The sequence below is a fragment of the Plectropomus leopardus genome, chromosome 2 (genome assembly GCF_026936395.1).
Source record: "Plectropomus leopardus strain MGB_pleo_1.0 chromosome 2, ASM2693639v1, whole genome shotgun sequence".
In the NCBI taxonomy this organism is placed as follows: domain Eukaryota; kingdom Metazoa; phylum Chordata; class Actinopteri; order Perciformes; family Serranidae; genus Plectropomus; species Plectropomus leopardus.
In genome coordinates, this window is record NC_142177.1 from 39,228,345 (window position 1) to 39,244,028 (window position 15,684).

At 38.6% G+C, this 15,684-nt stretch overlaps 1 protein-coding gene across 5 annotated transcripts in view; it reads right to left on the reverse strand.

Annotated features, from left to right (window-relative positions):
• Positions 1-10,407: 10,407 nt before the first annotated feature.
• raly (RALY heterogeneous nuclear ribonucleoprotein) overlaps positions 10,408-15,684 on the reverse strand; it is a 152,522-nt gene continuing 147,245 nt past the window's right edge. For all 5 annotated transcript variants that reach the window (XM_088070578.1, XM_088070593.1, XM_088070571.1 and 2 more), the window contains one exon: positions 10,408-15,428. The gene's annotated coding sequence lies outside the window, so the exon portion shown is untranslated. The remainder of the gene's footprint in view (positions 15,429-15,684) is intronic.

A 15,684-nucleotide genomic window follows, 5' to 3' on the forward strand; every position in this document is an offset into this window, starting at 1 on the left:
AAAACTGCTTGAAACCATTTTAAACCACATAAAATAGCCCGCTGAGACACACCATAGCAAAGGATGTTGCAAAAACAGTCCAAAACACCATTAAATCGTTTGTCCAAAAATCCAACAAAAATGCAAGGCTATAGTATGGCAAAATGTAAAAAAAATGCCATTTTCAAAAAACTGCTTAAAACCATTTTAAACCACATAAAATAGCATGCTGAAACATGCCATGACAAAGGATTTTGCAAAAACAGTCCAGAACACCATTAAATAGCATGTCCAAAAATCCACCAGAAATGCAAGGCTATAGTATGGCAAAATGTCAAAAAATGCCATTTTCAAAAAACTGCTTAAAACCATTTTAAACCACATAAAATAGCATGCTGAAACATGCCATGACAAAGGATTTTGCAAAAACAGTCCAGAACACCATTAAATAGCATGTCCAAAAATCCAACAAAAATGCAAGGCTATAGTATGGCAAAATTGTCAAAAAATGCCATTTTCAAAAAACTGCTTAAAACCATTTTAAACCTCATAAAATAGCGTGCTAAGACACACCATAGCAAAGGATTTTGCAAAAACAGTCCAAAACACCATTAAATAGCATGTCAAAAAATCCAACAAAAATGCAAGGCTATAGTATGGCAAAATGTCAAAAAATGCCATTGTCAAAAAATTGCTTAAAACCATTTTAAACCACATAAAATAGTGTGCCGAGACACACCATAACAAAGGATTTTGCAAAAACAGTCCAAAACACCATTAAATAAAATGTCAGAAAATCCACCAAAAATGCAAGGCTATAGTATGGAAAAATTGTCAAAAAATGCCATTGTCAAAAAATTGCTTAAAACCATTTTAAACCACATAAAATAGTGTGCCGAGACACACCATAACAAAGGATTTTGCAGCAACAGTTCAAAACGCTTTTAAAAAGCATGTCCAAAAATCCACCAGAAATCCAAGGCTATAGTATGGCAAAATGTCAAAAAATGCCATTTTCAAAAAACTGCTTGAAACCATTTTAAACCACATAAAATAACGTGCTAAGACACACCATAGCAAAGGATTTTGCAAAAACAGTCCAAAACACCATGAAATCGTAGGTCCAAAAATCCATCAAAAATGCAAGGCTATAGTATGGCAAAATGTCAAAAAATGCCATTTTCAAAAAACTGCTTGAAACCATTTTAAACCACATAAAATAGCCCGCTGAGACACACCATAGCAAAGGATGTTGCAAAAACAGTCCAAAACACCATTAAATCTTATGTCCAAAAATCCAACAAAAATGCAAGGCTATAGTATGGCAAAATGTAAAAAAAATGCCATTTTCAAAAAACTGCTTAAAACCATTTTAAACCACATAAAATAGCATGCTGAAACATGCCATGACAAAGGATTTTGCAAAAACAGTCCAGAACACCATTAAATAGCATGTCCAAAAATCCACCAGAAATGCAAGGCTATAGTATGGCAAAATGTCAAAAAATGCCATTTTCAAAAAACTGCTTGAAACCATTTTAAACCACATAAAATAACGTGCTAAGACACACCATAGCAAAGGATTTTGCAAAAAAAGTCCAAAACACCATTAAATTGTATGTCAAAAAATCCAACAAAAATGCAAGGCTATAGTATGGCAAAATTGTCAAAAAATGGCATTTTCAAAAAACTGCTTAAAATCATTTCAAACTTCATAAAATAGCGTGCTAAGACACACCATAGCAAAGGATTTTGCAAAAACAGTCCAAAACACCATTAAATAGCATGTCAAAAAATCCACCAAAAATGCAAGGCTATAGTATGGCAAAATGTCAAAAAATGCCATTTTCAAAAAACTGCTTAAAACCATTTTAAACCACATAAAATAACGTGCTAACACACACCATAGCAAAGGATTTTGCAAAAAAAGTCCAAAACACCATTAAATTGTATGTCCAAAAATCCAACAAAAATGCAAGGCTATAGTATGGCAAAATGTCAAAAAATGCCATTTTCAAAAAACTGCTTAAAACCATTTTAAACCACATAAAATAGCATGCTGAAACATGCCATGACAAAGGATTTTGCAAAAACAGTCCAGAACACCATTAAATAGCATGTCCAAAAATCCAACAAAAATGCAAGGCTATAGTATGGCAAAATTGTCAAAAAATGCCATTTTCAAAAAACTGCTTAAAACCATTTTAAACCTCATAAAATAGCGTGCTAAGACACACCATAGCAAAGGATTTTGCAAAAACAGTCCAAAACACCATTAAATAGCATGTCAAAAAATCCAACAAAAATGCAAGGCTATAGTATGGCAAAATGTCAAAAAATGCCATTGTCAAAAAATTGCTTAAAACCATTTTAAACCACATAAAATAGTGTGCCGAGACACACCATAACAAAGGATTTTGCAGCAACAGTTCAAAACGCTTTTAAAAAGCATGTCCAAAAATCCACCAAAAATGCAAGGCTATAGTATGGCAAAATTGTCAAAAAATGCCATTTTCAAAAAACTGCTTAAAATCATTTTAAACTACATAAAATAGCGTGCTAAGACACACCATAGCAAAGGATTTTGCAAAAACAGTCCAAAACACCATGAAATCGTAGGTCCAAAAATCCATCAAAAATGCAAGGCTATAGTATGGCAAAATGTCAAAAAATGCCATTGTCAAAAAACTGCTTGAAACCATTTTAAACCACATAAAATAGCCCGCTGAGACACACCATAGCAAAGGATGTTGCAAAAACAGTCCAAAACACCATTAAATCGTTTGTCCAACAATCCAACAAAAATGCAAGGCTATAGTATGGCAAAATGTCAAAAAATGCCATTTTCAAAAAACTGCTTAAAACCATTTTAAACCACATAAAATAGCATGCTGAAACATGCCATGAGAAAGGATTTTGCAAAAAAAGTCCAAAACACCATTAAATAGCATGTCCAAAAATCCAACAAAGATGTATGGCAAAATGTCAAAAAATGCCATTTTCAAAAAACTACTTAAAACCATTTTAAACCACATAAAATAGTGCGCTGAGACACACCATAACAAAGAATTTTGCAACAACAGTCCAAAACACTTTTAAATTGCATGTCCAAAAATCCATCAAAAATGCAAGGCTATAGTATGGCAAAATGTCAAACAATGGCATTTTCAAAAAACGGCTTAAAACCATTTTAAATAATATAAAATCGCGTGCCAAAACATGCCATGACAAAGGTTTTTTCAAAAACAGTCCAAAACACCATTAAATAGCCATGTCCAAAAATCCACTAAAAATCCAAGGCTATAGTATGGCAAAAATGTCAAAAAATGGCATTTTCAAAAAACTGCTTAAAACCATTATAAACCACATGAAATTGCGTGCTGAGATACGCCATAGCAAAGGATGTTGCAAAAACAGCCTAAAACAGCCAAAAACACCATAATTTGGCATGATGAAAAAATTACCCAAAGAGCAATACTATGGTATGTCGGAAAATGTCAAAAAATGAAATGTTCCAAAAACAGCTGAGAACTGCATAGAATAGCATGCCAAGACACGCCATGGCATTGAATGTTGCAAAAACGGCTAAAAACACAATCATATAGTATGTTGAAAAAACGACCCAAAAGCAACACTATAGTATGTTGAAAATTTTCAAAAAATTACATGTCCCTAAAACAGTTGAAAACAGCATAAAATAGTGTGCTGAGACACGCCATAGCATAGAATGTTGCATCACTATAATATGGCACGTCGAAAAAGCGACCGACCTTAATTCAAATTTGTAAAAAGCGGATCATTACCTGACTCCGATTGACTGGTAGTATTGCCACATTCTTCCAGTCCTTCCTGGCGTGAGCTTGAAGACATCTGGTTTGAAAAGCAGTATGGCAGAAAGAAGTGGATGAAGGGTATTTGCAGACAGCTGGAAGACAGATGGAGTTTGCACAAGGCAAGGGGGGGGATCCTGGAAGATAAGCAGATCAGACAAAATCATGTCAGGGTTTACCATTTCACGCATACTTCCATTTAAAACCATTAAATGTTCAATAAAGAGGAAATCATTGTTCTGTTGTGTCTTGAATATGAGATAAAAAGAAAACCACAGAAATGTGTTACTCCTGGTAAACTATTAGGAACACCAGAAACACAAAAGAAATAAATCATACAAAATAAAACAAATATAAACTAACAAAACTGATCGTACTCTCAGTTGGAAATCATTAATATGGACACTTTCAAAACTCTGCTGATGTGTGCAAGACAAAGATGCACATACAATAACAACACCACCGGTTGTGTGTGAGCGCAATCTCATCTGATACCTTGCAGCCGCGTTGAGGTGGGAAGCAAAAGGTGGCTTTTAACGTCACACTCATGTGCTGAAAGCACCAACAGAGCAGACGTATTTGACGGATTGAGAGAGAGAACAGGCTGGGTGTCATGAACGTTTAGCTATAGAGACCGAAACAGTTCTTGTATCAGGCTGTTAACATGTTTATTTCTGCAGAAAAGCTGGGATTTTTAACATGAAGGTCTACTCTTGGAGCCAGCCTCGAGTTTTTGGCACTTCGGTAAAAGCTTCATTTTTTCAGTCTTTGTGGTTACAACTAACGAAAAGAACCCACTCTGCTACATTCAGTTCCATTCGTAAAGTTTTAAAATCTCCAACTCGTTTATTATCACCCATGAAGTCAAAACGTTTTATCTTCTGAATTTACCTGAATGATCTGAACCACAGATTTTCCAAAGTCAAAGCTGGTTTCACAGGCAGCAAAGATCAATGTCCCGTCTGGGGTTTGAATCAAACTTTGCAGAACTAATAACACATGATGGACTGAACTGAAAAATGATTGTGACAGAACTGAGATGTTTTTGATTCGAGCTGCCTTTATCTCACTGAAATCTGCTGCTAGTATGGGAAAAATATCTGATGAACTATCCAATGTAGAGCGTAGCACCGGGAGCTGGTATTTTGTCCTAGTCTTTTGGTTGATTTGAAAGTTTTTTTCATGCACTCGCTGGAAATGGCCCATTAGAAGCTGTCCTTGCATGTATGTGGTGTGTTTCTGTTGGAACTTCAGCAGTTGCAAGAAATTCTGGTAACAATAAATATTTTCTGTGTTCCAGTGATGTTCTGAGCTCCTGGAAAAAGGCCCTTTGTGGATGTTGAAGCTCAGTTGTGCGAGCAACCGTCCATGAAGAGACAGATGGAAAATCGGGTTAGCTGTGAAGGATAAAATAACTTTGCACTCATCAAAATGTCATAAATGTATCCATCAAAATCAACACATCTGCTAATACTTTACTTTCACATTTCTCACACCTCAAGTTTTCATCAGGACCTTGACAGTATTTTGGAGAAACATTATTTCTAGCTCTAACACATTTCTTTTTTCTTTTTTTTTCTCATTGGAGTTAATTTAGTTTAACAGGAGATATGAATTTACAGATCATTAAGTGGATAAAGAGCAGCATCAGGATGGATTTCCGATTTCGATCGTGGCCAATCGATGAGCCGGGTTCTTCTTCCTCATGCTTTTTTTCTTCCTGGTCAGCGCTCATTTCTGGCAATACCGCCCCAAACGAGCAGCCGTTATAGCTGCGTGATGTTGTCCAGGCGGTTTTGGTCCGTTTTCAAAAGTGCAGCGTGAAAGTGAACCAAACCAAATGAAGGTGCAAAATATTTTGGCTTTCACCATCCAATCAAACCGAGTACCCCAGACTATCATGGTTTGAAAGCGCCCTTAGAGTCTAACTGACTGAATGGAAGCAAGATGGAAATAAAAGCTCGATCTGACTTCACCTGTCCAAACCAATCAAAAATCAAAACTGTATCTGGGCCACACTTGGCCCAGTCCCCAGGTAGCTGATCCACTATAATCAAACTCAACACAAAAAAGCAAGCACAGGGATTAACATTTATCAGACTCACATGAAATCAGTTACATCCATGACTGCGCGGGTGTGGCCTAAAATCCCAATCTTCAAGACGTCAGAGTGGGGCAGCGACTTTGCAGCTGGGATGAATCTGACTGAGGGACCACACATCCTACTTGGCAAGCATAAAGAAATAAAAAAGTTCTCAGACACATCTGGGGATGCTGCTGGAGGTGGCACATTTGGGGCTCCATAGTCCAAAAAATCCTGCTAATTATTATGAGTAAGATTAGAATAGACACTGGTGGGACGACCCTTTGGACAGGCTTGCCAAGTCCCACTCAGAAACCTGAGGGTCATCAGGGAGGCTTTCTGTCACCTGGGACCTCGTGTACAAAGATTTGCGTGGAAACATAAGCGATGAGTAAAACTGGGAAGAAGAGGAATTTTTCAGAATATGAGTTGGAGATGCTCCGAAATGAAGTAGAGGCGCGTAAACACATTCTTTTCTGGCACGCTGTCCTCTGACTACAGCAGCAAGAGAGTGAGTGGGAAAGTGTGCGTAAGGGGGTCAATGCTGTGGGGTCACGGCAGCGCACACCCACAGATTGAAGTGATCAGATATTAAGGTTGAAGTGAAGCGGAGGACTGCTGCTCACCGCCAAAGTGTGGCCACAACAGGCGGGGGGAAAAGTGACGCTGATCAAGTCATTTCAAACTTTACGCACGCGTTTATTGACATAATTACTTTACATGCAGAGACAGTCAGGGGCTTGTTGAAAAGCTCGTAATCTGTAGTTAAACCAGCAAAAAACAACTAGTCACTAAATTGAACCACTGACAAGTAATATACTCTGAGGACAGGATGATATTTGGGGGCGCACATGCTCAGTGCGCACCAGGGGGATTAATATTAGAACAATTAAACGTATGAATGAATTATTTACTCACCAAGAAGCCACTCATCGCGCACCGTGCCAGTTTGTAGCCTGTTCCCAAACATGCTGCTCGTTAGAATGAATGAATGGTGCGTTGATTCAGGCCACTTTGCCACAATGTTTGTTAACTGCATTTGCACATCACATGTGATCTGAACATTGAGCGAATGAAAATGCTTCCTGTTAACATAAACATATTCACCCTGTGATGGTGCTTTTATAGCAATGTGTGTGCAGCCGATAGCTCCGATTACATAAGGGAACCAGCTCTCGCTGCAAATTGCGCTTTAATGTTGGCCTGTTCAGATGCATTGTATGGGAATTTCACTTACACTTGGCCACCTCCAAATATGGAGGTGGTTGGGTCAAACAAACACAGGACTTTCACCCAGGAGACCAGGTTTCATGCACTGTGTGAAACTAAAAGTAAACAATGAGTTATTTCAACATGACACATTAAATCTGAAATATACTTACCTACTCGTTTTAAGCCAAACCATCATGTTTTTTCCTAAACCTAACATGTAGTATTGGCACCTAAACTGAGCAAAACTGAAAGTAAAACCTAATAACAGTGCACCCAATGCCATTAAGTATTTAATAGGCTAAAAATAACACTCTCGACCTACTAGTCAGTGTAGCAGACCCCTGATAACGCATATCAGCCAATTTAATGCCTATTAAATTGAGTGATAACATACAAAGTACGCGAAACATGACATTACGCATGCCTGATGTCGGACAGACTAATCAACTCAGCCTAAATAGCAGCGTCGCTCTTGTCAATAGCTGTCACCATTGTTGTTATCACTCCTCATTGGTTTTGGCGCACCACTTGACAATGCTTGAAACAGCGTTAGTTCCACGTTGATTGGCTAATCATTAGTCCCCCCATGTTGCTCAGTGGATCAAAAAATACCAAAAAAGCGGTTGTTTTGTTTAATGATGCCCAATGAATTAGTCAGTTAGGAGGAGATGGGGGATTCAAAGTCCTGGATCCAGGCAACACAAGAGTTTTTGTTTTGTTTTGTTGTAAATTAGATTTGGCTGTTCAATTAAGTTAGTCACTTGCTTTATCACATGACTGTATTTGAAAGAGTTTGATCGGATTCACCAAAGTCACACAAACCACTAACTAACAGATTGAGTTAGTCATTGACTCGCAGCTCCCATGTTCTCCATTGTTAAGTTATTGTTTTTGTCAGTAGAGTTGGGTTTTAAAGAGAACATAGACAGTTTTTCTTTACGTTCAGACTCCCGTACACAGGGGTTGTCTCTCTGGGAAGCAGCTCAATGAGACGATTGTTGAAGTTTTGTGAGAGTTTGTAAATGTCAGTTCATCCAGATTTTTTCTGTTTTTGGAGTCTTAATGCATCAGAGGCATGCATGAAAAAAAAAGTTTTCTTTACAAATTCAGCAAAACGTGTGGGGAGTAATTAAAATTCCTTTCCAATAAAAAAAAGGGAGCAGCCAGAGAGACAGAATTTAAACCATTTATTTCTCAGGGATTTTCAAACTACATGAGATATGTTCAAGTGATGAAATCCGTGTGTTTGCCAGTTCCAAGTACATTTTAAAAGACAAAATGCAGAAGAATTATTCAGAAAAATCTCACTGAGAATAGGGTCAAAAGGACTAACACTCAGAGGATTAGCTGTTAAGTGAATCCAGGTGTAGAAGTTACAGGCTGAGATCCCGCTTCCGATTTAAAGCACTCTGTGAAAGCCAATGCATCATCAGAGGACTGCAAATAACCCCCAACAGCACTAACCTTGCACAGGTTCAGGTAGCAAATTTAGGACAAAGAAAGGAGGAGTTAAATATCCTGTCATATCACACAGTATTGCCTGTTCTTCTCACACTAATCCTTCACGATGATTGCTGACTAACTTTATCTGGATAAATTCCAAATACAATAAGCCAGATTCAACAAAAGATGCAAAACAAACTTTGATTAAACTTTGATTTAAAAAACAAATATTCACCATGCGTGAAAAGCAGGATATTCCAAAGCAGAGATTTGGTTCTCAAGGAGCTAATCGTTGCTCTAAGAGTACATTGCCTCCAGATGCACTATCAGGGTTTCAAGCCCTCCCAAAATCAGATATGTCCCTTTTGATCCTTCATACCAAATCGCTTTTCGTGCATAAAAAGTCTGAGATCGTACCAAACCATTAAAAACTAAATGTACAACACGGCTTGCAGTAGTCAAACCATCCAAACCACCAACCAAACATGACCATCTTTGTCATATTAAGCATATCTGATGGGAGCTGTCATGAAAGGTGGAATGAGTCGCACACTCGCTGTGAAGAACAGCAGGTGCAAACAGTTAAAAAGTCTGAGTGGGAAACAGATGTTCTCAAGTTCAAAAGCATAACTGTGGCTGAAAAAATATGAGGGTAACACAATTATCACGAGTACAAAAGGATTTTAAAAAAGTATTGTATCAAATACAACCCCAGGGATTTGGGCAGCATCACTGCAGATGATAAAGACATGATCAGACAATCAGACGGGATGGCTCAGTGATCTGCCTCATTCCAGACTCACTTGAGGTCACTCGGCCCGTTCTCACTCCAAACTCATCAAATACATCAAATACGCTCTGTCGGTGGGACCACGCTTGTACAAAACCGTTGGCGTTGTTATCATACGCCAGTGGACAACGCGCATGGGCGACATTTCTTGTGAATATGGGTGGATGGATCCTGTCTTGTGCGCATGAAATGAGGAAGGATGCGCTAGTGACGACTTTATATGAGGAGCACGAGTGCGTTTGCAGAGCGGGCCAGAGGGGAGGTGAATGGGTCCCACAAACAACTGACGTTCATGCAGAAATCCAGTTTTCACTTCCCGTGTGGAAGTGAGTTTTCTTGTGTACACCTAACCACGTGTTTCCAAATCCTAAATATCACGACGGTCTGCACTGGTTGCTGTGCTGTTGTGTAAACATAAGGACGTGCTGCATCTTCCCACCATGTGCATGTGTTGACATCATGGTAATGGCATTACGGAGCATAAACAGCTGACGCAGGCGGACACCTTAGATGTCACGGGTCGATGTAGAAGGTCACTGCTAGAGCGGAGTTTGTTTTTTGTTTTGGGGTGAATAATTTCATTAATAATGTGATGGTTGCAAGCAGCTAAATACTTATTCTGAAAGAAAATATGGAAAGATAACATTTTTAAATCTCCCTGGAGATGTGCAGGCTCTTGCTGCAATGCATTGTGGGCTAGTATAAGAAAGATTTAGTTAGATTTCAAATTTGAAAAATAACTGGCAGTTGAACTGGTCATTCGGAGGGTCAGTGCCTGAAAAAAGTGACAAAGCTGAGAAAAAAAATGAGGGAAGATAGTTTTTTTCTGTAGGAAAGTATTATTTGAAACATGATTTTGATACTAGTTACTTTTGTTTATGGTGCAGCGCTGAGATCAAAAATGCATTCCTGTTTTCATGAGTAAAAAATAAAAGAAGTGAGACAAGATGTAGAGAAGACACTTTTAAGAGCAAAGAAAAGAAACAGATTTTATTCATGAAAGAGACTGAAACCTTAGCCAAATATTTGGGTTTATGTTCTGTGATCACCAAAATCTTCAAACAAAGATCACAAGTTCCAACCTTTTATTTGGATTATTTACATGTGTTGTAAAGGCCTCCGGCACCGTTTCAGTGCAGACAGAGGAGTCAGCATCATCACCGTCATCGCACAGTATGCACAAGTCATTAGAAATAACAGCAAAGCCTATTTCACATCAGCATGTAGAAATCGGACAGGAACAAGAGGAGAAAGTGGGGGAAAGGGGAGAAAGGGAGAAGAGAGACGGGATTGGAGGAGGAGAAGAAAGAGGAGAGGACAGAGAAAACCTACATCTTCTCCTGAAGGTAAACAAGAGCTCATATTGGTTTCACAAATTACTCCAAGCTTCTTATTGGGAGAGAGAAGTCCTTTTTTGTTGTAGGATGTAGCTCAGCTTTACAAAAACTGATGTCCAAAACAAACTTTGTAAACCTGCTGTGATGGCTGATTATTAAATGGGAATATAACAAGTCTATAAAATGATTTACACTGTTAAACAAAGTCTATCTAAAGGTGGTCTTCGTTTAAATCTTATTTGGGGTTTTAATTTGTTTTCACTCCCATTTCAGGACAACCACCACTCACAAACTGTTTCCACACTGTCCTACAAAAAGCAATGCACCCAGATTTGTACATATCCCATCTATTTCAAAATGTTGCAATCACATGACTATCATGCTCATGGGACTAAAGGAGGGAGGCGGGGTGGATGGGTCACAAAAATCTAGATTTTCCCCCAGGACTTTCCTCTGGAGACGTGTGTTCACAACCATGTGAACTATAAGTGAATTTTGATTCATTTTAAGGTTCATCCTAACCATGCTTCTGTTCCCTAAACCGAACCTCCATAGCTGTATGTTAATTACGTAACTGTTCGTTAATGACGTATGGTATCATACGAAATGTTGTGCATGCATTTTCGTAGGACACTATATGAACTGTGCGTTAACCATCCAGGTACTTTTGGCTCTGACTAACTTTTTCTGAAACAGTTAAGTTTTTACAACAGTTTATATAATACCAATACTCTGTCGCACCCCTCAGGGTCTCATAGCAACAAACAGGGTAGCCCATCTGAAACGCACAGCTTAAACACATTTTAACATGGTTAATGTGAAAAACTTGCGGTTAGGTTTAGGAAACAAAATTTAGATAATTTAGTTAGGATTAGAAAAAAAAATCAGGTTTGAGGTTAAAATAGGCACGACTCTTACGTAACATGAGTGACGTCAGTGCCTTATGATGGTACATAAATTGCATAACATGTCATTAAACTCGTTTTTTTGGTTTTACTCATGACAAAAACATCCGTCTCCTGGATGAAAGTCCTTTTTTGTTTGACCTCCACTCCTGTGCTGCTCCTGTGCTATCCTGCTTTCTTGCTCTTCGTACCACCTCAGTTGCTCTCAGTACGCCGCGGGGTTTACTCTGGAGTTAGTTGAAAGCTCATTGCGTGTCATAAAAATGATAAAGGGTGCCTCCTTCTTTAGAAAACATGCACTAAGGGATGTTACAAAGGGTCCAAATTTGGTGCCCTTGGAATGAGAATGGGCTGGTTATTAGGAATACTCTAATTTGGGAAATACTTCTTAATTTTGAGAAAATTTCTCAGTTTGACTTGGGTAGAAGTGAACGCATTAACCTTCAAGATCAAACGTGTCAAAGGTCTTCCTGTTCTATCACAGCGAAAAGGGCAGTAAAGGAAAAATAGAAGAAGACTAGAGGATAGTAAATACAACACTGATCAAGACCTGTGTAAACCTCTTCTGATGGCCTTTGTTCCTCCGAAGGGATAAAAGGAAAGAGGAAAAAAGGACAGTACAGGAAAGACAGTAGAAAAAACAAAGGACAGACAAAATGAAAGATGAAAGAACCATGGGATGTAAGGGGAAGGAAGTAGGAGTCTAATAGAGCGAAAGAGGAGAAACGGAGGAAAGAAGAAGACAGAAAAAAAGTAGGAATATAAAAAATGGGATCAATGCACAAACAAAAGGTGCCAGAAATGGAAAGGGGCGGGTACATGTATAATGAGAAAAGAAAAGAGGGACGGATAAACAGGGCAGAGGGAGTGAAGATGGCAGCTCAGATCAGAAGGGAGCACGGAAACACAGTGAGAGGGACAGATTCACATTATCTGTGTCTCTACTTTGACTGAAATTACAACACAGTGGCAACATAGTGAGGCCTTTGAAACTTCCAATATTGTTTTTTACTGCATAATAGCAGCATTAATTTACCCTACACCATTTTGTTATTTGACATGTTCACTTAAACACCTTAAAAAGCATTATTTTCCTTATTTTATTTTATTTAATTTTCACACCGAGCAATGGGCTGCAACATGAAAACTATTTTTTTTTGTCATATTGAAGATTTTCAGTATTTTTTTTCTATGCTGCTCTTACTGGCTGAAGTGGGCACGACACAGTTGTGAAAAAAGGTTATTTCATGCATTCCTGTGCATGAAATAACCTTTCCTGTGGATCTATGTATTACAAGAGTTGGTGTTTGCTTCCAGGCTTCTGTCAGTTACATCTGATCACACCAGCACAGTCCTGATGAAGCTGAGTTTTTGTTTAACTCACAAATAATTTCTGACTTTGTTTTTTCCTTGACTTTAAATTTGATTGCTGAACATGATGACCATATCATGTTAAGTATACACAAATATCATATTTCAGTCTTTAAGCAGGGACCCTTTGGAAACTTTCTGTGCATCAGCTGTTTAACAACAAAATTAATTACACAAAAATGGAGCAATTTCACATTTGAATGAAGAAAACTCGATGAAGTGCCACATAGGGTGTATTTTCAGTGAAAATGTGATGAAAGTTCTCTTTTAGGTTGCCCCTCCAGTAAAGAAATTGTGAAAATGTGCCCTATAAAGTGCCCTTCAATTGAGAAAATATGATGAAATTCCCTATGGAGTGTGATTTCAGTGAAGAAAATGTGACGAAGTGCCCTAAAGAATGTCCCTCAATGGAGTAAACATGATGATATGCCCTCTAGGGTGCCCTTTCAGTAGAGAAAACATAATGAAGTACACCATGTACCCTTCCGAGAGTGAAAATGTGGTGGATTGCTCATAGGGTGCCCTAAATGGGGAAAACTTGGGAAAACTTGGGAGTGCCATTTAGAGTACACCTCCAATAGAGAAAATGCAATTTGGGGCCCTTAGGAGTGCACTTAAATGGAGAAAATATTATGAAATGCATTCTTGAATGTACTTCCAGTGGAGAAAACTTGATAAGGTGTTCCTATAAGGTGTATTTTCAGAGGATGCTCTAGGGTGCTCTTATTGGGATAAAACATGATGAAGTGTTCCTATTTGGTGTATTTCTAGTGGAGAAAATGTGATGAAGTTCCCTGTGTGCCCTTCCAGTGAAGAAAATGTGGTAAAATATCCTAGAGGGGGCTATTTCCAATGGAGATAATGTGACGAAGTGCCCTTAAGTAGAGTAAACCTGATGAAATGTCTTTATATGGTTCCCTTAAATTGAGAAAAATGATAAAATGCCCTCTAGGCTGTATTTTCAGCGGACAAAAATGCGATAAGGTTCCCTTTGGGATGGACATCCAATAATGAAAATGCAATGACGTGCCCTCAAGAGTGCCCTTAAGTGAAGTAAACATGGAATGCCTTCTAGGATGCACTTTTAGTGAAGAATATGTGGTAAATTACCCTATATAGTGTGCTTACAGTGGAGAAAACTTGATAAAGTCTTACTATAGGGTGTATTGCTGGTGGAGACACTGTGTTTAAGTTCCCTCAAGGGTGCTTTTAATTAAATAAAACACGTTGAAATATTTCTACACAGTGTATTTCTAGTGGGAAAAATGTGATGAAGTTGGATGTACATGTGGTGGAGAAAATGTGGCAAATTACCATATAGAGTGTATTTCTAGTGGAGAAAATGTGATTAAGTTCCCTACAGGGTGTCCTTCCAAAAGATAAAATCTGATGAAGTGCCCCAAAGAATGCATTAATGGAGTAAACCTGATAAAATGCCATTTAGGGTGTATTTCCAGTGGAGAAAATGTGACAAAGGGCCCTTAAAAGTGTCCTTAAATGGCAAAAGGTGATGAAATGTCCTCCAGGGTGTATTCCCAGTGGAGAAAATGTGATTAGGTTCCCTCTAGGATGCTCTTAAATGGAGAAAATGTGATGAAGATCCATACAGGCTGTCCTGGAAAACGTTCTGCACGCTGGTGCATGTTGTGTTAATCTATTGGCCCCTGCCCCTAAAACAGCACAAGTCTGACGCTGGTTTCTCATCAAAAAAATAAAATACATTAGATTTTTTTCTGTGTTTCAGTCAAATTTCACCATATTGTGATTCAGTATTTATTTATCTATCTTTTTGCTTACACAATTTACATTAACTTTAACAGGGACAATTGACTCTGTCGCTGAAAGTCCCAGAATGATCTAGATAGCTAATTTCCTCAGCAATCCCCAGGAAATAATTATGGCTTCAAATTTCATAATTCAGCATGTTATGGAGCTCAGCCCTTCAGTGCACTGACAGTTTTCGTTTGGAATTGTTGATAATTTCAGTGAAGAATTTAAACTAACAAGGTTTCCCATTAACAACCAGCTCTGCCTCAGTATGTTGCCTGATCGGTCGTGTTGTTTAAAGTCCTGTAAATCAGCAGATGATGTTCTGATGAGCTCCAGCTTTCCTAAATGTGGTACGTGTAAAAGTCATTGCTTTAAGATGCGTTTTGACAGCAGCCTGCTGTTTTACTACCTCCCTGTGGCTCTGACACAGCGTCGAGTCTGTCTCCATCACTGTGTGTTTTCTGCGTGTGTGTAATTTATCAGTTTATGATGTGTTCTGGCAGTACCCTGCTGTTTTAGTATTTTCCTGTGGCTCTGACAAAGTGTCAAGTCTCTCTCTCTACTGTGTGTTTTTACGGGTGTGAGTGTTTGTGTGAGCGTGTGTTTCGGGCTCCCAGCTGTTTGATGGCCTCCCGTGATGTAATCCAGTTCTCTGTCTGTCCATGGCTCTTTCTCTCTATCTGTCTCTCCCTCCTCGATCCACATTACCTGAAACACAGAGGATAAATCATTAGCCATGTTTTCACAGAGATTATGCTACAGAGCTGCTTCAAAGACGCTCCTTTACATCGCGCCTTTGCGTTTTTACAAAAAAACAAACACAGCAGCATAATGCCGCTCCAGTGATTTTAGACAGCATGCCGGCATCACAGAGGCAAAAGAGGCGTAACGTTTGATTTTTAACACAACACCTCTAGTGTGACATGTAATATACACGCCAGCAGTGCCTTCTAAACAGTAAGAA